This window comes from Lagopus leucura, unplaced genomic scaffold (genome assembly GCF_019238085.1).
Source record: "Lagopus leucura isolate 7727_CA_CO unplaced genomic scaffold, USGS_WTPT01 Super-Scaffold_100047, whole genome shotgun sequence".
In the NCBI taxonomy this organism is placed as follows: domain Eukaryota; kingdom Metazoa; phylum Chordata; class Aves; order Galliformes; family Phasianidae; genus Lagopus; species Lagopus leucura.
The window spans coordinates 3,244,521-3,270,592 of record NW_024962293.1 but is presented as its reverse complement, the minus strand read 5'-3'; the positions used below and the strand labels follow the sequence as shown (position 1 = coordinate 3,270,592).

Below are 26,072 nucleotides of genomic sequence, written 5' to 3'. Positions count from 1 at the left end.
GCGGGGGGAGGGGGGTTGGAGACTCATGATCCTTGAGGTCCCTTCCAACCCGGGCTGTTCTGTGATTTTCCAATATGATTCAGCTCTTGCTGAGCAGTGTACACTGAGGCAAGGAATTCCCAGCTTCTCATGCTGCTGTGCTGTGGGGGGCTGGTGGGGCACATAGCTAGGATAGCTGATTCCAACTTTCCGAAATGATGTCCCACATATTATGGCATCCCTCTGAACAAAAAAAGGATGTGGCAACTGCCCCCGCTCATGGACTAGCTGGGCACTGGTCAGCAGATGGCGAGCAATTGTGATGCCAGGGCCCACGGCTGAAGGACAAGGAGCCCAGCAAAATGGCGACTGAGGGCCGAGGCGCCACACGGTCGTGGCAGCACAGCGCCGAGCTCAACGCCAGCCCCGCGAGACACTGGGACACCGAGGCACTCCACACGCAACTGACCTCATCGTACAGCTCAGGGCTGCAACATCATAGCGTCGCTACGCAACAGACAGCGGACGTCAATGTAGCCCCACCCTCACTATCACGTGATACTCCCCCCCAGATGGGCAGCTGCCCCATACGCACGCGCACACTTTATCTCCACCCATCACTTCTTTTCCTACCATAGAGTTCGGAGGGATGCTGGCTAGTCAGTGTATCGGCGAGAACCCCGGAAGCGGCTGCGTTTGGGGTGGCTCCTCGCGCGGGTGGCATAAGGCGGCGGGCGGCAAGATGGCGGAGTGAGTGACGCAGCGGCCGGGCAGCGGGGACGGGTCTCCCGGGCTGGGGCCTGCAGTGGGGTCCTGCGGGGCGCTGAGGGAACTTACTGCCCGCGGAAGGGGCTGGCTCTGAGGGGCACTGGGGCACGTGCGTTCCAGAGCCTTGGTGGTGGCGCTGCGCTGCGTAATCACTTACTGTGTCGTCCTGACAGGTTTGCCAACGCAACCCGTGAGGTCATCAATGTCACCCTCCGCACCACTCTGGCTGCTACCACCAAGCTGGTGATGCCTACACCTGCCAAACCCATTCTTCCCGTTCAGACTGGAGTCCAGGCACAGCAAGAGGAGCAATCCAGTGGCATGACCATTTTTTTTAGTCTTCTTGTATTAGGTGAATGATGAGTGATTTTTTTTTAATCACTCTTAAGCATGCTTACAAAGGAGGATATAGGCTGACTTTAAAAATCATGCTGTTCTGTTCCTACTCTGTTTTTCTGTCAGTGAAATGGAGCATTGCCGAGGCAGAGGGATTTAGAAAAGTTGGGTGTATATATACCTTTGACTAACTGACCTACCCAAGCCCATAGGAAACAGGACCATTGTAGACCTTTTCATGTTGATCTCAAAGTGCAAACAAGATGTTTAATTGGCTTCATGTTCCTAATCAAGTACATGGTGTGTGTTCATCTATGGGAGTGATGCTGTCAGAATGCTTCATGACACTTAGATCTGTTTTTGAGGAGAGATTTCAACTTTGATTATTTTTAGATTGTGCTCAGATACTTTGTTACATAAAGTAATATCATACTGTGGGATTTACGTGCACATGTGCTAAAGGTCAGCATCTATTTCTTCTGTCTCCTAGGATTCTAACATTTTTACAAGTGTGTGGTTACCTGCAGATTGCTGTAATTATGTTAACATTTGTATACATCCTATCTATATATATATGCACACACACACGGGCATTCTGAACGTCAGATGCACACCCAACTTTTCTGTAAGCCTAGGCTGTCATCTTTCATTTTCTTAGTAGAATATAGCTGTCCTACAGTCTGCTTAGAGCGGTGTAGTAGTCAAAACTGTAACAATAATGGAACTTTCACAGACAATTAGGGCTTTGTTTTGTTTTGTGCATATATATACTTGGTTTCTCCTAGGTAAAGCTATGCTAAGAGAGCCCTTTTTTTGACAGACAGGTCATTTAGTCTTCGAAGTGATCACTCTTTCCTGTAGCAAGTGGAAAATAAAAAACAGCTGTGGAGTTGATAGCAATGCAAAAACTTCTTCAAATCATTTTGGAGAATAAAAGAATACTTACTTTTTTTTCTCCTACAAATTACTGGTATTTACTGCAGCAAAAATGGAAAGCATCTACCTATTTCTGAAGTGTGTGTTTGTCTTCAGAGAGGGTTAATGTTTTCCCCATGGTCAGTGGCATATGAATTTGAATAAAAACAAAAGAAATACCAAAGCAAAATGCAGCAGATCCAAAAACTTACAAGGTTAAAATAAATTTTCTGAATACGTGCACCTTGTAGGTTTTAAAAGGGTCATTCATGATAAAATTTTATTCCTAGGACTTAAGAACAGAGCTGTGATTTATTTATTTATTTATTTCTTCTGTGTTCCAGCCTGTTTATGCCCATGTGATAGCTTAATGAATCTTGAAAGCATCATCCTCAGGATACATTAATTACCTGAACAAAATAGAAAACAGTGTGAAAGCTTATTGTTCATAGTTTTTCCCATTCATAATCTCTCATCTAAGACTGTAGGAAGGATGAAAATACTGTTTCCTCTGGTGTCATGAACTATCAGAAAGATTTTAAAATTTTCTAAAGTGAAGTAGACTCAGAAGCAGATCTATTCGAAGCTGTATAGTGATAGTAATAAATAATAATATAATACCAGTGCAAACAGTAATAGTTTATATCTCAGGCTGCTGCTGAAATATTTGTTAATGAATAGAATTAAATACGCATATTGCAGATGTGCAGACCAGATGGAATTTCTTTGTCAGACTTTGTTGAACTTGATTAAAACGGGAGAAGAATTGTGGTAGTTTCAACGTGTGGAAGACTATTTCCAATGGATAAAATACATTACCATAGTACAGAACTGAATATTGAATAAGTAGCTGTTTCATCAGATTAAAATATTCAGTTTTTAACTTCAAGCCAATGTTTTTTATCTATTTTATATTCTGGCCCTTTACCTATACTGCTGTAACTTCTAGCAGTGCCCACTGGTAAATATCTCCGCTGTTTTGGATAAGAACTTGAATGATCTCTGTACTGACATAGCCTTACTATTCATGAGCAATAGAGAATATAGAACAAGACTTATTTGTCCAAAACATCAAGAAGCAGCCACAAAACTGTTGAAGAATTGGAACTGGAATCCAGAGGGGATAGAACATATTTGCTTTGGAAGACTTCCCCACTTGGCTGAACAATGCCCTGGATAAATTCCTTGATTTTTAAATTAGCACTGTTTTGATGAGGTTGGACTAGATCTCCTTGAGATATCCCTTCTGGTGTAATTTTTTCTAATATTTTGATTAATCATTTGGATAAAGTCCATCTCCTTAAAGAGAGTCAGATGTGGAAGTGTGTAGCTTTGAAATTTTGATCAGGGTTATTGTAGTGGAAATGCTGAGACACGGCCTGAAGCAGTGATGGAGCACCTGGTGGGAAGGCAGGGCCAGCCCAGAGGAGCTCAGCTGCATGCAATGTACTGAGTGATGGAAGGGCTGGAGCCAGGATCCACCCCTTGCCAGGCCTCATTTGACAGTGGAGGTGAGGGTATCTCTTGCTAGAAATCCTTGCCTGCTTGAGGCCTTCCAAAGGTAAGTAGTGCATTTCCTTATTTCTGTATCTGTGGCTGTTGCATTTGGGCTCGTTCTTATTTGCTGTAGCCAAAGGCTTTGTCACTCTGCTATTATCGTGGTACTTTTCATCTCATTATAGTATTACAGTTATGTGTATGCGTGCATGTATTTTTTTACTCCAAAAATAAAGAGATGTTTAAAAAAGAGGTAGATATTAAAACTGTGTTCTGTATTACTGTTATTTTTTCACATCTATTTTCAGAGGAAACTTTCTTGTAAGTTTTCAGAAGGTCGTAATACTAGTATTTCATAAAAAGTATTATTAAAATTTTAGGAAATAAAATTATCTTTGTTATTTTCTGTCATTTGTAGATTAATTTAAGTGCTCTGGTGAGAATTAGGAACCTAAGATTTGTTTTTTCCATCAGTGGATTCCTAATAAATCACTGGAAAAAAATTTATGCATTTTTGAAATACTATTTAAAAGTCTATTTTATTTTCTGCTATAAGTTCTCAATTTTTTTTGCTTTTTTTAATTCTCTTTCACAGCTATCTGCATCATATTGGTGCATTTACTGATAAAATACCGCCTTCATTTTTTACCAGAAAGCGTAGCTGTTGTTTCCTTAGGTGAGTAACTGTGACGTTTTTGCATTGGCTTTGTGTTAATTCAGGGGCAGTCAGTATTATGAAATTGAATAATGCGCAACTGTGTGTCAGTTACTACTAGAAAAGTGGCCAAGTGAATGCAGTGAAGAAGACAACTAATTTAAGGAATAAATTGTTGTTTTGTGTTGTTTATACTTTTAAAATCTTGTTGACCGAGTTAATGGGAACATTAATATGTTTTGTGATTATTTAAGAATAGTATCTTGTTCTTTCTTAGGTATCCTTATGGGAGCTTTTATAAAAATCATAGAGGCTCAGAAGCTGGCCAACTGGAAGGTATATTTGAAGCAGTTAATTTTTAATTGCAGAACAGTCCTTAATGTTTAATATAAGACTGTTAGTAACGTTAGTTTATTTTGATGTTGCTTCTGAAATTTAGTATTTTATGCTTTACTTGGAGTTTTTAAAATAATAATACAACTGAATGTTTGATGTCTTGATCTTGCTATTTATTTTCTATGCGTTATTTTCTTCCTCCAAAATAATGCTTTTAATGGTACCAAATCTATTCCTGTTAGACTGTAAAAGAGGGTACTGCACATCTTGTATTATGGAACTAGTGATAGTAGAAAAAAATCTGCAGTTCGGTTTTATATACTTATTTACTAGATGTAACTCCCTAAAGATGAAAATAACTACTTTTGGAGAATTTGGCTGGATAAAGCCTGAGGTACCCCAAGTTGATTTGAGTTGGCCCTGCTCGAAGTAGGGGTTGGATTATAGACCTCCAGAGGTCACTTCCAACCTGAATTGATGTGTGATGCTATGAGGTCTTCCCTGCCTCTGTGTGGAGCTACAGAGGCTTCCCCAGGTAGCCAGGATCCTGGCAGAAACCTCTCCACGAGATAGTCTATAGCGAAATGAGTTTTGCCACCTGTGGTTTATCCACATCATCAATGAACATTCATTTAAGCAGTCCAACGATTCAGGAAGCACATTGTGATATTTCATTTCTACATGTTTACTCACTACAAACAATGGCTGGTGCAGTAGTTAATGTGTTTTAATTCCTAATTTGTGTCAGCTAGATTTGGCTTAAAATGGAAAAGCAGTTAAACATCCAGAAATGCAGCATTTTAAAATAACTTTGTTTTGGTTAAATAGCATAATTTGAAGGAGGTCATATACATAGGAAGGAAAAAGGAAGCTCAAGGTGTGCTCTCCTTCGAGCGCTGTTTCTACAAGCACAGGAAATGTTGATCGTAGCAAGTGATTACCTGGTTATTTCTGGTCAGCAGTGATCTGATCTGTAGAAGCAATGGGTATGCTGCGGCTAGTTACTTGTTTCATCAGCTAAGGTAACGGGTCACAGGTGACATTACTGTTAGCTTATTTAAATTACTTTCACTGTATTAAAGCTGTATAAACCAACCAGCAATTATCACCTTTTATATGATTTTATTATATTTTTTATTTATTATATTTATTATGATTTTATAATCATTTTATTATGATTATTTTTAAATTTTAACAGAATTATTGATATGATTTGATATATTATTTTGATATTATTTGATACACAAGGAACCATAGCAATAGTACCCCTAAACTACAGGCATAAATCACATTTGTCAAGAAAAATCAAGCCTCTGACTTCTAGCAGTGGTATATATCTTGAACCTGTTCACGTGTATGTGTACTATGATGATCTGATTTGTTCTTGTCTATTGATTCGCTTTCTAACGAAACTGTACTTATAAGTGATTTTATCAGTTTAGCAGTCAAGTGGTCACTGTTCCTTGACAGTCCTTAATGTGTTCAGAAGGTGAGGTAAAATGGCAATACTTTTTGAAAGTGCTGAAAAAGCATATCTCCTTTGTCAGTAGTAGTCAGTTTTATGCACAGCTTATTTGAAAAAGTTAAAATAAGCAATACCTGGATTTCTATCACTGGACAAAAGTAATTAAATAAGTAGCCCTGGAATAGTTTACTATTATGCAGCCTTTTATTTTTGTGGTAATAAATGAGAAAGGTTAATGCAACTTTCATTTTCCAACAGTTTTGGTTTGTTTGTTTGTTTGTTTGTTTTTTCAAATAGTATCATATTTGTGAAGGTTCAATATTATTTTAATAATCACGATATCCTTCAAATTATGCTTCACTTTTGTTTTGCAGGAGGAAGAAATGTTTCGTCCAAATATGTTTTTTCTGCTTTTGCTTCCACCTATTATATTTGAGTCTGGATATTCATTGCACAAGGTAAGCCTTTGCCAGACACTCATATGCTGAGGTCTTGTTTGGAACAAGTGAAATCTAGAATAATTGCACTAAATTCTACCATATTTATTATCAGGAAACTGAGAATGTGAAATTTAAGCTGCTTCAACCCAGAATGCAGAGAATGTTAAATGAATGTTGGCAAGGTGACAGGTATTGCACAGAAGTTGTTCTCCTTGGTTGAAGAGGTTCCTTACCTCACTGGGCTGTGTAAGGGCTGATGTGAAGACGGAACACTGGGAAGGAATGGAATCAGAAGTGGGGAAGGTGGGGTTGCTGGGGTTATGTAAAGAAGGGGAAAAGTGAGAATGCTTTCACTCTGCCTGTGAGACTGTGTTTCCACGAACACTTCTCATGGTGCTAGTTCTGGCAAGAACAGCTCTCGCCTGTCCTGTGTGCTGGCTTTCTACTTAAACTGTACTGCAGAAGAGGGAGAAAGCTGTGGGTGATAGTAATGATGTGAATTGCTACTGTCACTGAAGATGTTTCTCATTCAAAATTGGAGACTAATAAGTGGACTAGCTATGGGGTTGTTTAAAAGCCTTTTTTCACATGCCCTTTCTACAAAAGAGGGATTAGTTTTCAACTCTATCAAGTGAGCAGTGTGTATAAGTGCTTGTGAATATTCAACTGGTCATCTAGGATTTGGTTTGTTGTTCCATTACCACACTGAGGTGGTGTCTGGGACGTCAGAGGTTGTCCCTGAGAGAGCAGATAATGTGTATATATGGCCTGTCCTGGGATAGCTGGAACTGAACTAGTGAAGTTTTCATCTCTGAAACCCAGCTGTTAATCAGAATCTAAGAATCTAATTTACACACAAACAGGAAACATGACTTTTGCCTCAGTTCATTTTCAGTAATTTATTTACTGTTACTGTGTTCCAGGGCAATTTTTTTCAGAACATAGGCTCCATCACACTATTTTCTGTATTTGGCACAGCAATATCAGCTTTCATAGTAGGTGGAGGAATTTATTTCCTGGGCCAGGTAAGAATAACTACTGTGAAGCACTTGCATTAATCCAACTTGCTTATTGAAAGTCCATTTTTCATGAACAGGCAAACACAGTGAAAGTAAATTCTTGGATCATGAAGTCTGTTTCTCTGCTGTCATGCTAACAAAGAGGCAATGTTATGAAACAATCATAGAATGTCAGGTTGGAAAAGATCTTTTAAGATCAAGTCCAACCATGACCTAACCATATTACCCTAACTCTAACAACCCTCCTCTAAATCATAGAATCCCCAAGGTTGGAAAAGACCCACAAGATCATCCAGTCCAACCACCCACCTTCACCAATAGTTCTCACTAAACTGTATCCCTCAACACATTGTCCAGAAGTTCTTTGGACACCTCCGGAGTCGGTGACTCCACCACCTCCCTGGGCAGCCCATTGCAGTGCGCTATATAATTCCTTATGTTTTTCATGTTAGAAGTAATTAAGACTTGAACTGAGTTTTACTTTCTTTTAATTACTTGATCTTCCCATTAGATGGCTGTACCAGATCCTGCCTTCTTTAATAGCCATCTTCTAATTTCCACTATTAAGCTTGTTTTTTCTTTTGTTGACAGCTTTCTTTAACTTCTCTGCTTTGGTGTTTCCCCTTTCATTAGCTACCGGCATAGGTAATGACGTATTCTCTGAGACTTCATTAGTTATTCCAAATAGTCCTTGATTTATCTTTATCTCTCACATTTCCATTCCTGTGAATGCCCTAGTTACTTTACTTATTTGTATCTGTTCAGTTTCATCTGGCCTTTCCTGATTTTGAATGACCAGAATTGTAACAGGGTAGTGTTAGGTAACATAATTATGATTTATGATTAGTATTTGTGATGTGATTAGTTTTTTTTTTTTTAAGAGATTAGTTTAAAATTTGATTAATTTGGATGCCTACCTGTGCGACCTACTGTAGGGAACCTGCTTTGGCAGGGGGGTTGGACTCGATGATCTCTGGAGGTCCCTTCCAACCCCTACAATTCTGTGATTCTGTGATTCTGTGAATACTTTAATTTGTAAAAATAGCAGTGTATGGGAACTGCTGAATCACGGCCTGAACCTCTGATTGATCACCTGAGGCGAGCACTGAGTCAGCCCTGGGAGCACAGGTGAAGGCAATTCACCTGTGCTGCTGGAAGGGGTGGAGCCTGGCTGCACCTCTCCTAGGCCTATTGAAGAGCTGGCTGCCAGTGGGGAAGGATCTCTGCTGGAGATCCCTCCTCTGGAGTTTTGCAGCGAGCCCAGGATGCGGATAAGCATTCTATCTATTCTCTTTGTTATTATAATCTGCTTTGCCGAACTCTTGTTTATTTCAATAATTATAACATCTTTGTATTCATTGCCTATATAAGCAGCAAAACACAGTTGATTGTGATTTTTTTTTTTTTTTGTATTTTGCCTATTCTTTCAGGCTGATGTAATTTATAAACTCAACATGACAGACAGGTAAGCTCTTGGAGAAATGGTGCCGTATGTGAAGTTAAGCACTCATCAAGATAATGCTGGAAAATGTACTCTAGGGAAAATGTACTGTAGTTGGCCAGCTCTTCCAGTTTCAGTTTGGATTGCTTATATTCAATATTGTGTATTACACCAACAAATAGATCAGATGCTTCTAAACTATTCTGACACTCTCATTTCCGAATAGTATCCTTATGCTTATTTATTATCCTATTCTCCAAATAGGAAATGTACTGCTTTTTAATCAACCTTTAAAGTGAAAATATGTGAACTTTGATTAGTTGGCATGATTAATAGTATGTGAAAAAGGAACTTCCTTGACTGAACGAAGTTGGCAAAAAAATCTATGTGGGTTCATACCTCCCTACAGTTAATTAGAGTTCATTTCTGTATTAATTACTTATTTCGTTCCTGTATTCATTGTTAAGCCAAGTACAAGAGTTTTTGGTTAAAATCTATAATTAAGTCAAATAGCAGGTAGGAAATGAGACAAGTAAAACATGCACAAACAACAGAAACCTTGGTTATTGGTACCAGTATTTGGGGTTTTTTTGTGCAGCTAAGCAGTCCCATTGCCTCTGCACTGTCTATCTGGTAGTTGTTGTATTTAGATGCTGCCTTTTAATACTCCTATGCTGAGTAACACTATGCATATGTGATATATGGATTATGTAGTGTCTTGTTTTTTCAAACTTAGTTGTAGTAAGGCACTGGCACTTGTTGAGAGCATGGAGATATATATGTCTCAAACTTCCATCTGGACAACAACTTCCCCCTTTGAAAAAGAAAGTCATCTCTTTTTGTCACTTCAAAAAACTGGGAAGAAAGCATGACTTTTTATTATGTGTAAACACTGAGATGTATTTGTTACTAACTGTTACTGTAATCTTATTAGATACATCTTTTTCGTCAACTTTTTTGTTGTTTTATGTTCTCCCAGTTTTGCATTCGGCTCTTTAATATCTGCAGTCGATCCTGTGGCTACTATTGCCATTTTCAATGCCCTCAATGTGGATCCCGTACTTAACATGCTGGTTTTTGGAGAAAGCATTCTCAATGATGCAGTCTCTATTGTCTTGACCAAGTAAGTGCATTTTCAAATGTGTTGCAGGTGTATGGAAACAGCAGCCACGTTTTTTTCTCTTAATTGGGTATTGAAATATATGGGAATTCTTTCATCTGCTTTTGGAACTAAGCAATGTGTTTTTGGTATAATGCTATTGTTTTGTTTTTTTTTAATTGCTAGAAGAGATCTGTGATACAGACTGCGTAGGCAGAAGAAAACAAATGGCTGTCCTTTTGCAACTCCTTCAGTGCCTCATCAAATTGACCCCAGATAACTGTTTTTAACTGCAAGTTTATCAGCTATCTTTCCATCTTCGTATCTTGGCAACAGAAAGCCAACGTGGGTCCTTTCAGGCTTGCACAGAAAATATTTGTCTTGCCAAATTTTCAGCTGTATCTCCTTTATCATTGGCTTCTCAGATTTCAATCTGTAGGCTTACATTAACATCCATGCAGTAGGAACTTAGTTTTATATGTTTTGGACCTCTCAGAGGGAACTATTTGTCCTTTACCCATGGTGGTTACACTCAGAGTTGTGGTCAACAGCTCAGTGTAGAGACTGGTGATGAGCGGTGTTCCTCAGGGACTGATGCTATTTAACATCTTTGTAGGTTATATGGACAGTGGGATCAAGTGCACCCTCAGCAAGTTTGCAGATTATGGCAAACTGAGCAGTGTGGTTGACATGCTGGAGGGAAGGGATGCCATCCAGAGGGTCCTGGATGGGCTTGAGAGGTGGGCACATGCTAACCTCATGAAGTTCTACAAGGCCAAGTGCAAGGTCACACACCAGGGTTGGGACAATCCCAAGCACAAATACAGGCTGGGTGGAGAATGGCTTGAGAGCAGCCCTGAAGGGAGGGATTTTGGTGTGTCAGCTGATGAAAGACTCAACATGAGCCAGCAATATGCGATTGCAACCCCAAAAGCCAACCGTATCCTGAGTTGCATGAAGAGAAGCATGACCAGCAAGTCAAGGGAGATGATTCTGTCCCTCAACTCTGCTCTTGTGAGATCCCATCTTGAGTACTGCATCCAGTTGTGGAGCTCCCAACACGAAAAGGACATAGAGCTTTTGAAGAGGGTCCAGAGGAGGGTCACAAAGATGATCACAGGGCTGGAGAGGACAGGCTGAGAGAGTTGGGGATCTTCAGCCTGGAGAAGAGAAGGCTTTGGGGGGACCTTATAGCAGTCTTACAGTGTCTGAAGGGACTGAGGAGAGCTCAGGACAGACTTTTTATAAGGGCAGGGAGTGACAGGAGGAGGGGGAGTGTTTTTTTCAATGAACTAATAGCTTTAAATATGGCCATGGTCTCTTTATGGAAGACTAAGAGCAATCAAATAGAACCACATCTTTTTATTGATGATTTTATGAAAGTCTATGAAATATATTCCTGAAATTCAAAGACTTTTCATATCTTTCCTCTTAAGTGGTTCTTTGTTTTCCTCCTGTGACCTTCTTGATGCTTATTCACACCTAAGTATTTGATGCGAGTTGTCCCTGTTCATTTATTCTTCTCTGAGGATCACATGATCTGTCTTTCTTCATACCCAAAGTTTCTGCCATGGCAAAATGTGCTTTCAGAGTTTGAAAACTGTTTTGTAATACTGGGCATTGTCACGGCTTATTTACACCAATCTGAAAATTCTTCAGGAGAGCAACTTTGGATTTTCAGAAGTAGCTTTCCCTTTGGGGATTACAATAAGACTTGATGTAACATCTTTTGACATTTCTTTTGCTAAATGTGTATCACAGTAAAAGCCTTTTAAGAGTGGTAGCAACAAAGAAATAAAGCCTTTTTTATTACTGCCAAAAGCTGTTTGGCTTTTTTTGAGTCAAGGCTTACAGTTTACAATTACTTCTTCTGTATTATTTTTTTTATTATATCCAGCACTGCAGAAGGTTTGACAAGAGAAAATATGTCAGATGTAAGTGGATGGCAAACTTTTCTACAGGCGCTGGGATACTTTCTTAAGATGTTCTTTGGCTCTGCAGCACTTGGAACACTTACTGGCCTTATTTCTGCATTAATATCCTTTTTTAACACACACATAAATTGATGAACTCCAACATTCAAATAGTATTTCGTCTCCTGTGTTCTCCTGCGTTCCTTAGGGGATACTTCTTAATAAAGACCACTTTGTTGGTTGAGGATCTCTCATGCTTATTTTATTCTTACATTATTGAGCATGGGTATGCAGTAAGAAGTTGCTTTAGGTTTTTATGAACATAATTAAGATCTGAAATGCTGTAGTTTATATTATGTGCAGTGTGTGGAGTGTAATAAAAAACGGTCACAGTTTTGTAAATTCAAAGTAATTTAATTCAGTTTCAGTATTGAAACAAACATGGCTCCTCATTTACATATGTAAAACAGTTAGTTAAAAATAAAAATGATCCTTTTCTCAATGTTTTTTGAGTCAGACCAGCTCACTTGTCCGTACGTATTCAGTTAGCTGAAGATGAATACTGTTCTATTTGGTTTAATGTTGAGTTTTATTTTGCTCTTTCCACTTGCATCAGCTGGTTGCTAAATAACCCAGGAGCTTCTCTGCTGAGATTAGGAGGGATGTTTATTTAAGTTGGGCACTCCTGTTGAGAGTTTGCTTTAATGATAACGCTGCATTCACTGTAGGTAATTTTCTGTTCTAGGCTCATGCAACAGCTACTCCTTAACAGTGTGTTGCAAATGACAGGACTTTGTAAATAACAAGAACAGAGTGTCTGATTAAATACAGATGTTTCTTTCAGTTCTCCACCCTGATTCCTTGAAGTTTTAAACTACTTCTTATATCACAACAAAAGAGGATGACAGATGCTTAATATTTCTTTCACTGATACATAAATGATACCAAGAGAAAAGAAAAAGCAGCTCATCTGCCTTATTACAGGTTTTGTGCCTCAGAATATTAGATTTCCCACAGATGTGCAAAATTTCAATGTAGCGAAAGAAATCTCCTAATAGTTGCCAGCAAATAAACACAATTGAAGGTTGTTGCTGGTTTACAGGATGTTCCTCCTGTGAACATCCATGTCACAGGTGTGTCAGCCTCTGAATTTTAGCGCAGTCAAAAGGATGTTATGATTTAAAAAAAAAAAAAAAAAGCTCCCTACTATTTTACTTTGCTGTTTCATACCTCTACTCTGTTTTTTGGAAAGCTTTTACTACTTAGCGGTTCTCTGTGGCACATTTACAGTAGTTTTGAAGAAATTTCAAAGACTGAATGTGTAGAGAAAGATTCCTTCTGGATGTTTGGCATGCTGCGGTCAATACTGTATAGGTAGCATAGTAGCAGAACTTTTCTAAGTCTGTCCATTCTGATAGACTTCTACAAGCTGTAGTTCTATTAAAAAAAAAAAAAAACACTCCTTGTAAGAAATGGTTAATCTTTACATGCTTGAGTCATGGGGCCACTTGTTGGCTTTGTTCGCTATTTGGCAGATAAGTACATCAAGCACCCCACTGTTTTATAACGGAATGATATAAATTTAAAAAAATACATAAACAAAAATTTTTGCTTACCTTTTCCTTAACACTTTTGTGTGCACGTGCTAAAGCACATTGATTTAAGAAAGACGCCCTCTCTAGAGTTTGGGATGATGATTATCTTTGCTTACCTTCCTTATGGACTTGCAGAAGGTATCTCACTCTCAGGTGAGTAGCAAAGCAATTATTTGCAGATTTCTCTGATAAGTTTGAGTATTTGTTATTTGTGTCTAAGAGGGTCTCTATTTTGTTGTTGTTTGTTTTTAATGTTTTCTTATTTAACCTGTGCTCGTACTTTTGACCTTGCCTTACTTCAGGGAAATATTTTTTATGAAATGTTACAGATGCATAGGAAAGATAACTGAAGCTTTCATAAGTATTAGCTATTCAACACAAAACTAGTATTCTCTCCAGTTACCTCTGCCTACCACAGAAGACAGTTTTCAGCTGCATGCTGTGGAGTTTGGCTGTGTTAGCAAACTTAAGTAATGTCCAACCTACTACCTGGTAGCTGTCTTTCTGCACATCTTTCTGTGCCGTTGGATAAGTCAGTTGAGACCAACCCATGAGTACTGCAGGTATTATCTCTGGACACTTAGCAGAAATTTGCTGAGGGCCAGAAGAGGTTTACAGGGGAATTTTTTTCAGTATTCTGTAGAATCAAGTATAGAGACAGTTCTGCTGCATACCCACCATCTCTGACCTCTGGTGACTTAAGTGTGGTGTTTGTTTGTTTGTTTGTTTTAAGGCAGTCAGCTTCCTGTCTCATTTCTCAAAGGAAGGTGGGAAGGGATGCAGTATTCAATGTAACTTATATGTATCTGCTTGGTTCTTCTTTTTTTTTTAAACATACTGGTTTATTTTTAAGTTCATTAAAAGATATTTGCTCTACAACTTGGTGTATGCAATGAGAACATAACAAGTTTGTGACATTTTTTTATAAATGATCTACAGATATGAAATCAGAGTTTCTAATTTTCTGAAAACGTGTGCATGCTGTTGTAAATATTTTAGAGTAACGTTCATCAGCGTACCTTCACTGATATCAGGGGATTTTTGTTTTGTTGATGTTGGCTTCTTTTTATTATGTATGAAGATGTGGCATGTAATCATGGTATTTACTCAACTGAGATATGCAATGCTAATGCAAACTTTCCATTCTGCCCACTTGCATCTAGAACGGTTTTGTGTGTATAGATCAAGAAATTATCTGAAATATGAGTATTAAAACATTTGTTGCTGTAAACACAGGTTTTTTTCCCTTGTGAAAAGATCATGCTGGAATACATCAGCACATGGCCTTTTCTACTTCTAATTTACGCTGCTTCTGAATTTGAAGAACAATAATGAAGTATTACAGAATTTGTGCTATTGCATTATATAACAAACACATGCACTGGTATACAGTGAAGAAGTAATAGCATTCTTAATCAGATGGTCTCGGGATAACAGAGGTTCTTTGTCATTTTATTTGTGAAGACAAGCTCTCTGATTTGCTCAGGCATCTTCAAGAATGAATTCTCAAGAAATAACAAATTCTGAAGGCCTTAGTTCACCTCTGTTTGAAACAAAGGATTACTCTCACTCTACTGTGGCTGGTCTAATCCTTCCAGTTTTGTTCATCTGGGCCACCCCTGGATGCGTAGCTCTAGCCAAATAGTCTTGGTCTTTCATATTTTCTGTGGTTTGGGCTAACTGGGTATACTCCCAGATGTCATCTTGTCCTCTTGAAATCTGCTTTGCAGTTGATTCCTTCTGGGTTATGTTGTTGATTTTTTTTTTTTTTTTTAATTGGTTTTGTGACAAGGAGTACTGTACTTGTTCTTGAAACACATTGCTATACTTGCACAATCCTTACTACCATCTCAAAGGATATCTTTCTCAGATGTAAGTCTATGCAGCAGACAATGGAGATGTTTAAAACTTCCTTTAAGATAAGTAGCTCCCTCTGAATAGTGAACAATTGGCAGCACCTGTGATGTGTCTTGGGCAGTTAGAGAAATAGCTTGAAATTCAGATTATTTCCATAAGTTAACCAGCACTGTGAAGCAAGGTAGATGGAAAAACTGCAACACAATCAAAGATGCAAGAATACAGTGAAGTCTGAGATGGCTCTTTTAGGCCTGTGGAACCAGTTGCAGTACATCTATCCAAACTATGCATGTCATTAGGTCAACTCAACTGCATAATGGTAATTTTCCCCATAACTGATGGCTATTATTAATATCTGAAATAACCTGTAGTAGCTACTTTGTGTCCTGTCAGTTGAAAATGATGGACATTCTGCACAGTAGCATTCTTTAAAGGCCTTATGCATCAGGTTGTACCTTATAAAAGGACATTTATGCCCAGAATTCTCAAATTTCTATACCTTTTCTGGTTCTCATACTGATAACAAATTGCAAGTACACCTGCATTTGCTATTCCTCCTTAACCTGCATTTGCTATTCCTCCTTAACCTGCATTTGCTATTCCTCCTTAACTTTTAATAACTTGGTACTCCATACTGGAATGGTTTCAACCTAGGCCCTGTTGGTCTCATTCTGCTTCTGGTGGAGTGATTGGGACTGACTGATCAGCACGTAGGAATGAATGACTTGTCTGGAAGAACAAAATCATACAGTCCTCTAGCCCCACTACTCTCAAGTTGTTCTTACTCCTTTTTTGATGATATCTGTCTGCCTGCTAGTATAGGGAAAGGCAGGAAAACCTCTCAAACAGTTTAGTTCCTTCACTTTTATGGGAAAGCAGTGACTACAAGGATTTATATTAGCTTGCAGTTGACCTGTTTAGGACCTCCTAGTATTTAATATATCCAGCAGAATGAAATCAGTGCAACTTCCAGTGGTAAGAGAAACCTCACTCATTGCTTCAAAAGCTTTTGTATTAGTATAGAGTGTAAGCAAACACTATATTTGCAGTTTACAAGTTAACCTCTATTTGATTACTGCGTTTTATTTACAGGAATCATGGCAATCCTGTTCTCTGGCATTGTGATGTCCCACTATACGCACCATAACCTCTCCCCTGTTACACAGATATTAATGCAGCAGACACTGAGAACCGTTGCTTTCATGTGTGGTACGTGCTACCTACAGTATATCTAATATAGTTTAAAAATTGATTTGCTTCAAACGGTGATTCCAAAGGCAGCAGGAGAGAGATGAGTTTTCCTCCTGCTGTTCGTATGTTAGCGGTACATGTCTTTAAGAGAAGGCTACTTAGTGGATGCTGGAAGGCAGCCACAAGTCGTCTTTCCTGATGTACTGGATAAAGCATCCAGTAAATCTTCATTTCCCGTTCTGCAGCCTCCTGCTAAGATTTGCAACAAGGCTGGTAGCCAAGGAGAGATCTCTGACTCCCATGTTCCTCTACAAAAAGACTTTTCTTTTTGTGCATTGCAAAATCAGAAAATATTTATTTTATGCTCCATATATATTATAATGGGAATACAAAAGGTTTCACAGAATTGTGTATTTAAAATGCAACTTCTCTTTTTCAGAAACGTGTGTTTTTGCATTTCTTGGCCTGTCTATTTTTAGTTTTCCTCACAAGTTTGAGATGTCCTTCGTCATCTGGTGCATAGTAGGTATTTCTTTTAAAAAATATTTAGGTATTTTTCTGCGGTGTTTGTGCAGAAAAATAAAACCTTGCACTTAAAAAAATTTATTTGTTAGATTTTACAGTTTTTTATGAAGGATACTATTATAATTGTATTTGTTGCACAAAGTTCTTACTGATAAGCATGAACTTCCTCTTTCTGTTCTTAGTGCTGTGGTGTGTGCTTACATCAGCCTGATTTAAGGATTCCAGTTTATTTTGAAACACTAATAAGAAAAAGAACCTTGCTTATTTTGCTTTATTAAAATTATCTCAGAAGTCATTTCCCTCAGGAGGACAATCCTGCGGTTTCTATGCATTTTTAGCATCACGAAGGATTGGTGTGAATTTAGTCCATGCATTACTTCTTCACTCTGTGAAGAAGTGACAAGATGAAAAAGCTCCCCTTCTTCCGAGGTAGTACTTTCTCAAAACTTCTATAATGTCTGCTCATTCTTTGACTCTATTCTCAATTCCTTCATTTTGTATTTCAGTGTAGCTTTTGTTTCACATGGAACTTATCTACATATTTTGCTATTGTTGTTATTTAACTGAAACATGAAAAGTGCATTCTCTTTGCAGATTGGAAAAGGGGAAATTTCTAGTCACATACCTCAATGCACACTAGTTTGTTTTAGCCCATGCTCCAAGGAAAGAATTGTTTTCTACAATCTACAGATAATTTTATCAGCATGGAGAACTGCTCTCACCGCATTACACATATGTACCCAACTTCCTTACCTAATATATATCTAAGGTGTGACACTTCCTTCTAGCATTGCCCTCACAGCCATAATATGCAAATTGACTAATTTTGGGGTGATTCATAAAGGAAAACACCAGAGGCCTTCAAGAATCCTGCTGACTAAGTCTAGTGTATTTACCTTGTCAAGGTATGTTTGTTGTGGAGTTTACTGAGCAGCACCATTGTGAGTAACTGTTTTTCTGAGTTAATTTTCACTGTATTCACTGATTATGTTATTAAAATAATAGTACTTTTTTGTTGCTTAGATGTTTGGTGTATTTTACAGCCATATCCAGTAAAGTGCTAGGGAACTGAATTGCATGCTATTTATTTGGCTTCTTTTTCAATGAGGAACTTGTCCATGGGAAGCAATAGAAACATTGCTTTGACTGTTAGCAGCTGTGCCAAAAGAACAATTAAAGAAACTGAAATGAGGGAAGCACATACCCAAAATGATTCTTGGTCTCCCTGGAATGCCTTCTGGGTTTCATTTGTTTATCAGAAGTAAAACAGAGTCTGGTCAGGTTTAAATTAACTTAAGCAGACAAAATTGTTTAAATTAACTGATGCTGACAGTTTTGTGGGTTTTTTTGTTGATTTAGCAGCTCACCTGTTTATGAGATTTATGAGTGGGAAGGGTGTATTGCTGTTAGCTGGTACAAGCTAAATTAAATGCAATTTGGGCCTATGTGACCATAACACATCAAGTAGCCTTTTGCTTTGGTTTTTGTTTTTCAGGTACTTGTTCTGTTTGGTAGAGCAGTGAATATTTTCCCCCTTTCCTACCTACTCAACTTTTTTCGTGATCATAAAATCACCCCTAAAATGATGTTTATCATGTGGTTTAGTGGTAAGTTACAACTCAAGCTATGGAGGACTGGAGAAAATGTTTTATCTCTCTTTCTTTGTGTGGGCTTGTTTGGGAGGAACTGGTTTTCCATCCATGGAAAACTTAACACTTGCACCATTCTCAAATCCAAGTGCAACTGATACTTTCTCTTTCCCTTCTGTTTAGGAAAACAATGCAGTATAGTTCCCAAGTAAAACTTTTCTTCAAAGAATATAGTTTTCTAAAAATCAAACAGCTCAGTTTGAAAAGCGGTACCTCTGATTCATTTTAAGATTATAAACAAGTAATAGATAAATGAGCAGAGAATAGGATCATAAAAGCCATGAAAGTGGAGGACTCCTGTTGAGTTAACAGAGTGCTAGGGACCAGCATCGGTGCTGATTCACTCTTCGCCGATTTATTGTTCTCTCTGCAGGTTTACGTGGTGCAATTCCCTATGCACTCAGCCTCCATTTGGGCTTGGAACCAATAGAGAAGCGTCAGCTCATTGGAACAACTACAATCATCATAGTGCTGTTCACGGTTTTGCTGTTGGGAGGAGGAACTATGCCCCTTATCAGACTAATTGACATTGAAGACTCCAAAGCACGCAAGAGGAACAAAAAGGACATTAATCTTAGCAAGACAGAGAAAATGGTATATTGTTGTTCTATTCAGACAATTATTTTTTTCATTTTCAGGAAGACTAGTATGATTTTTTTTTTTTTTCACTAAAAAGTAAAACAAAATGAGTGGAGGCATGGTAGAAAAAAGCCAAATAGTATTTAAAGTATCCCAGAGAGCTTGGTTAGCATGTACACAAGTAACTGCTTAGACAAAGGGGTGAGAAGCTTTGTCTCTTAAGTCATTTTAATTATAAATGAACCCATACAAATTAAAGTAACCTTAAAACATAAGGCAGATGCTACAGGATAGATTGAGTCACAGACAGAAATGAGCTAGTATATTGTGAGTCAGGAATTAATAATAGAAGGCAGATTTTGAAAAAGTCAAAGCAAAGGCCTCAATAAGTTGGTAGCAGCAGCACCACTGTGACTGGGTTTTATTTTAAGGCAGATTCTGGCTTTAAAATAGTCAGAAATACTGAAGAAAACTAATGTCTAGTCTGAAAATTCATCTGTTGAAGACAGGAGTACATAAAGTATCATGAAGCTTTTTCTTCTTTTGGTCCCAAGCCATAACACAATGCATGCAGAGAATTGTTCTGTGGATCTGAAAAACAACTTCTCTTGGAATGAGGCTTTATAAAGTCTTCAGTCTTCAGAATTAGCTTATTCTGTCTATGGAGGTGAATGTGTATGGGAAGAGTGCAGGTAGCATGGAGTGCTCTGATATAGGGCTTTTTCTTTTCCAGTGAGATGATGACACAAAAGTATTGTTTGCTATATGTACTCATTGCTTAGATTGTATGAGGAAGCTTGTGCACTAGAAATCCCTTAGCAATAACAACAGTACAAAACCATGGAGTATTTTAAGCCTTTTGGCATGAAAAAGGAAGGTAAGTGACTCTGGGAATCAACAGCTGGACAGATTCATGCAGCTGTAAGCCCTGGTAGGCTGAGGTGATTATTTCTATTTTGTTCTGTCATGGGAATTGACTGAAAAAAGAGACAGCATAAGGCGGTGAAGCAAGTGGGAGGGAATAACTATTTTTTCTCAGGCTATTGCAATATTTGTGATGTTTCTAGGGAAATACCATAGAATCCGAGCATTTATCAGAGCTCACAGAGGAGGAATATGAAGCCCAGTACATAAAACGCCAGGACCTCAAAGGATTTATGTGGCTGGATGCTAAGTATTTGAATCCTTTCTTCACCAGAAGACTCACACAAGAAGTAAGTCTGTCTTGTTTTCTTGAAGCAAAACTGTGGTGGAGTTGGCTCTTATTTCACTCTGTACCATTCAAGGATCACAGTACAACTATACAACTTCTACACAAGGGGTAGTGAGCCATCTAACACCTTACCTTGTGCATATGTAGAGCAGCTGTAATTAAAAGCCGCACTGCACAATCGCTGGTGGATTAAATGGATTTTTCTGCCTAGCACAGCCTTTTGCTTGGAACTATAGCCAAAAATAGGCCATTCTTGAAATTGCAACCTTTTTTTTTTTTTTAATATTTCTTCACTATGAGATGAAGAGTCTGAAGCTGTAAATGCAAAATGACACCTGGCTGAACACACAGCTTAACACTGAGTTAAGCTCAGAGGTGTGAATACTATGCTATTTTCACTCCAGGCCTCAGAAGCCTGATATTCCTTGGCTACGTAATTCACTTTTTGTTTTCCTCTCCAATTTGAATTAAGCATTTTTGCTGTGAGGTTAAAGACTTTGTGTTTGTATATTCAAACTCTGAACACTTTTCCACAAAAGCCAAAGGGTTTTAATTTTTTTTTATTTTGCAAAACAAGGAATGAATCAAGAAATCAAAAAATGGCATTTGATTTGTAATTGGTAGCCAAAAACACAGGCTGCCATCAAGACTGCAACCAAATGGTAGAAAAGTACGTGAATTGCCAAAGCAGGTCACAAGCTTCCTGCTGTCTATGGGAACATGTTGAGAGGAGTGAGATTCAAAAACACTGCCTTCTAGACAACTCTAATTGTTGAAATCCACAGAGGAAGACTGTGTAGGAAACAAAGAAAATGTCTCAAAGTATCGTCCCTGGAAGTAATTAATAGCTGAGCATTTGACATGTTTTGTACACTTAAAGATCACAAGCAGATTATTTTGTGAGAAGTACACTTAACTCATCATTCTGTTTTGCACTCTAACAAGTTGTATTGTACCTCAGCGACAATGTTTTCTTGTGCCTTAGGACTTGCATCATGGGCGCATACAGATGAAAACTCTCACAAACAAATGGTATGAAGAGGTACGACAAGGACCTTCGGGCTCTGAAGATGATGAGCAAGAGCTGCTGTAGCAGACCAGGGAAGAAGCACAGGGAGTATATTATTGGACTTTAGAAAGTGAATTTAAGTATCAAGACCGTAACTGCACAAAAGCTTCTGATTTGGGGCGTATCTTGTTCTGTATGTTTAAACATCAAAAAGCAGATCTCCTTTGCTTGGTATTATTAGTCAGTCACTGATAGCCACTTAAGCGTCAGGCTCTGAACTGAATGAAGAACTTTCCAGCTTTTACATCACAGCAAATTTAATGCAGCCTGTGAAGAATGTGGAAGCATCTGCCATGAAATTGTTTAATTGTTTAATTGCTGCTTAATGTGGGTCCTAGTACAAAGCCTGCTGTGAGTGTTTGAAGTACAGAGCCATCATATGACTGCAAGATAGGATGAGTTGCAGCTTTTTTTTATTTTCTTTGAAAATATACACCGATTCACATGGAGAGGCTTGATAGTTTAAACTATGAATTTGTTTTAGCACTGGTAAGGGAGTCTGGCTGGGATAAATCCTTGATTTATGAGAGTTACAGGATCAAAGAATGATTTGGGTTGGAAGAGACCTTAGAGATCATCCAGTTCCAACCTCCTCTGCCTTGGGCGCATAGAATTGCACATTTTGAATCCAGAGAAGATCATTGCCTTGACAAATAGCAGATGCTGCACACAAAGAAGAACTTCTTAATACCTCCATATTTTTGTCATATGAAATTGTCTTGGTATCTATTTAATGGGATGTTTTATTTTTATATTCTGAGATGTCGTCCTAATCAGTACTGTGGGTTAGACATGACTTGCAAGAGGTGTGGATTGCATGACATTAAAACTGCAATTTCAAATGCAGTTCTGCAACACTTTTTTTATTTTGCTAAAGGCAGTTGCAGTTGGTTTTCCCTGGTTCAAGTCTAAGAAAGCAACAGCTTTTCTTTTGCCTAAATTCAGGAAGCATTCCTAACACTCTGGAACTCACTAGCAGACTTCTTGAATTCTAGTGGAATCAAAAGCAACTCTTTCCCTGTCGTTGGTTTGATGAATTAAGTGTGTACATGGGGAAGAAGGAGTCTACAAAAATCTAATGTAGATATGAAAGAGTCATTTTTGGTCTGGTTTTGTTATTAGGCTTTTTAAAAATCAACTTCTGGGAAAATGAAAGGCTATTTGGAGTCTTAAACCTGTGCTGGCTAAGCAGTTCTCCAAAATAACGTGTTATATGACCTGCTTTTCCGTATTATTACTGTTATTTTGAAGAACTGTGCTCATCCTAGAGCTGGAAAACACACTGGCCAAAGTCTGAATGAGACGCAAAATCAGCTTCTGGTATTGACCAGAAATGAATTAATGCTTGGTTTTCTCTTTAGAAGAGGATCTGTATTTTTCCTTCATCCTTCTAGATGACAGTGGATTTCATTACATTTCAGTTACCCATCAGTCTTAAAATAGAGATATCAAGGAAAGTGCACAAGTTACAGTGCTGTGAAGGGTGGGAATGTGTGTTCAGGTTCTGCGTTATGTTTGTTCAGTGCAATGAGGACTGTTAAAAAATCTGCTCAGTGAGAATCTCTGTGCTGTCAGTGCCAGCGGACTGAAGCCGCCAACTTCTGAGACTTGTTTGTCTGCTGGAGGCAAGCATGTGTTATCCGTCTTGTCTTTTTTTGTCCTGTACCAGCTGGGAACTTAGACATGCAAGCCAGAATGGGGAGCTGGTAAAGTTGTGCTGTCATCAGGCTGACACTGACCTGTGTGGATTCTTATTCCTGCCCAGACCAGGAGGTTCTCTTCTCTGCAGGAGCTGTGCTTGAGTTTAATGTTCCAGATGCTATTATGCTAGACATGGTGCTGTATCATAATCATGCTGAAATAGCAAAGGTGCTCTCATTGCTATGGTTATTCTGAAACGAGGCACCTGCAAAAGGAGTGAGGTCTGTACCAGCACGTCAACCATATCGATTTCCATTCGAGGTAAAGTGATCGTTACTGCCCTCTGTTGGCAGTCAACGGTAACGGCGTGACATCTCACGATCGTATGCTGAGAGTAGTTTAATAAATTAAATGGAAGCAATGAATTGATACAGCTAGAACGAATGAAATCACTCTGAAGCAAATAAACCGAAGAAAACCTTGGGTCTTTTCATTAAAAGAAACTATGCTGAAATTTAAGAAGCTTAGATTTGTCAGAGCTTGGAATGAAGGTAAGTTTGTCTTTTACAAAATACGCACTAACTTCCATACTTGTGAACCAGTAGAAGAAAATTTTGCCATTATTTCAGTGACTGATTTCTGTATTTATCAATGCATTTACTTATGCCAGTAACTTCCAAGTTAGGATTTCTTCATTTTCTTGTGTAAGTATGTTGCTTCATCTTCCTTACTCAATTGCCCTGCAGCTACCTTACTTAGATCTTTTCCTATGATATCAGAACAATAGGAGACTCTAGTCCTCTTTCCACAAGGACCGGCAACCCCATCCTAACTTGGCCTCTCCTGTGAGTTTGTTCAAGGATATACTTTGTTTTTCTTCTTTATTCAGTGCAGAATAACCAGAAAATATGTAGGATGCAGATGTTACTAATTACAGATACTGAAGTTTTGTCAGTCTGGTGGAACCTGCCACCACTCCCAAGCAGTGCCACGTCCCAAGGCAGCTACGTGACAATCCCAAGTGGCAGACTGGCACCCCTGCACTGACTCACAGCAAGCACCTCCAGCTTTCATTTCATTGTTATTTTTAACTTGGCCACACCAAGAAACACTCATTGATTTTAATCTTTAAAGCATATGCAGACTGTTTCTACAGCCTAATCTAAAAGATGCCATAAAAAGAGAAGAGAGCACTAGTAATTATCTGTAGCTCAGGAGCTTATCTTTTGGAAAGAACTGAGCTCCAAGCTATGCTTCCTATGTACCCTCAGCTTTTTCTAAGTTGTGCAGTGTGTGAGATCAGCCACTGCAACTAGGCTTCCTCCACTTGACCTGAGTTTAAAGGGCGCAGCAGTAATATCCCCACCTGTGCAAGATGGTTTGCACCAATTACTTCATGGCAGAGCTGCATGTGGAATCAGGAGATTGGGTGAAACCCATGACACATCACCACCATTTTGAAGCTGCCATTATCCCTCTGGCAACCTGCTTTACAAAGAATTTCTCAAAGTGAGGAATTTTACTGCAGTTTTTCTTTGGGTTTTTAACCAACATGCATTATTTCAGCAGTTGAGCACTTGCCTCAGCAACTCCAATGTCCAGCAGAACATGGAGCGCAGGAGTTACTGAGACAGAAGCTGTCCCTGGGAAGGGCTGGGAGCTCCATTGCTCAACATCTGCAGCCCACCTACAGCTCAGCCTTCACTGCATGGGCACCAAACCCTGTCAAAGCCCCTGGGACAGCTCCAGCTCTGCAGCAGCAGCAGGCTCCCACTAAGCCACAACACAGTCCAGGTATGCCAAATCCTCCCAACTGGGGGCCTGTTTCCTGCCCATCATTCACCTCTGAACCCAAGGCAGGGTCAGCACCCCTGACCCACAATAACAACTGGATACTTCTGGAAGCAACAGTGAGTGCAAGAAGCCTGACCAACTTCGGCAGGCACTGGGCTGCCCACAGCTGGGGAAGAGCTGTAAGAACTATCTGGCCTTAGCACAGAGCAAGTAGAGCATGCCAGAAATCAGGTCTTCCCTCTCTGATAACACAGAGATGAGCAGGGAGGCACTGCATTTCCCATCTGCAAATTAGCATACAAATAAGAGTATCCAGTAAATGTGATTTTAATTTAAATGTCAATTCCATCTTATTGCTAAACTCAAAGAGGCTTCCAAGAAGCTGGACAGTGCAACAGCCTCCTTCCCCAGTGCATTTATTGGATTTTGGTGATGAGAGAGATACAGCGCAGCTCTGAAGCATTCCATCCATTCATGAAGCTGCAGCAGGTTTCTCAATCTTTCTCTGCCTTCTGTCAGATCTTGTCCGTGGCTTCAAATCTTCTCCATATTATGCCATGATTCATGAAGAATAGGGGGGAGTGCTCAGAATTTGTTTGAAGTCTTCTGCCTCGTTTTATCTTAAGAAGGATCAGCAATAGTGAATCTGGGCTTCAGTGGAAGACAGCTGGCTGCAAGAACACAGGCAAGGAGCTGAAGCTCTAGCTGAAGGGAGCAGGTGGAACTGAATGCTGCAGAATTTGTTAAATATGGGAAGAAATCTGAGTGCTCTGAGCAATCCCTGCTTTTAGAAACTCTTCACAGTGATCCTCTTCCCTCCCTCCTTGTTCTTTCAGTGCCGGTTTGTTAGTCTCTGATGTTTCAGTCTCAACAACTAGACTTTAACTCCAGGCCAATGACTAGTAAAGTTACCTGGCAATCCAGTTTCTCTCTTTCTCAGGCCACTTTCTAAAAGGTTTGTGAAGAAAATGTGTGCTTTACTTCTCTCCAACACATGCAAGGACAGAGAGAGAACAGCCCCCTGACACATATAACTGCCATGAAGAATCTGCTTCATAGTATTTAATTTCACAGCTAACAAAAATCCAGTATCCAT

The 26,072-nt window shown here is 39.0% G+C and overlaps 2 long non-coding RNA genes across 2 annotated transcripts in view; one reads left to right on the top strand and one right to left on the bottom strand.

Moving 5' to 3' along the window:
- Positions 1–585: 585 nt before the first annotated feature.
- Positions 586–25,899, top strand: LOC122187388. The gene is made up of 17 exons (XR_006181302.1): positions 586–729; positions 921–1,099; positions 4,091–4,171; positions 4,428–4,486; positions 6,326–6,409; positions 7,315–7,416; positions 8,841–8,875; positions 9,831–9,974; positions 11,848–11,986; positions 13,506–13,611; positions 16,408–16,524; positions 16,946–17,028; positions 18,527–18,638; positions 19,054–19,274; positions 20,327–20,473; positions 21,458–23,733; positions 24,752–25,899. It is a non-coding gene; the product is annotated as an uncharacterized LOC122187388 (long non-coding RNA).
- LOC122187392 overlaps positions 13,041–26,072 on the bottom strand; it is a 22,336-nt gene continuing 9,304 nt past the window's right edge. Inside the window, exon 3 of the long non-coding RNA XR_006181303.1 lies at positions 13,041–25,647. This is a non-coding gene — a long non-coding RNA (uncharacterized LOC122187392). The remainder of the gene's footprint in view (positions 25,648–26,072) is intronic.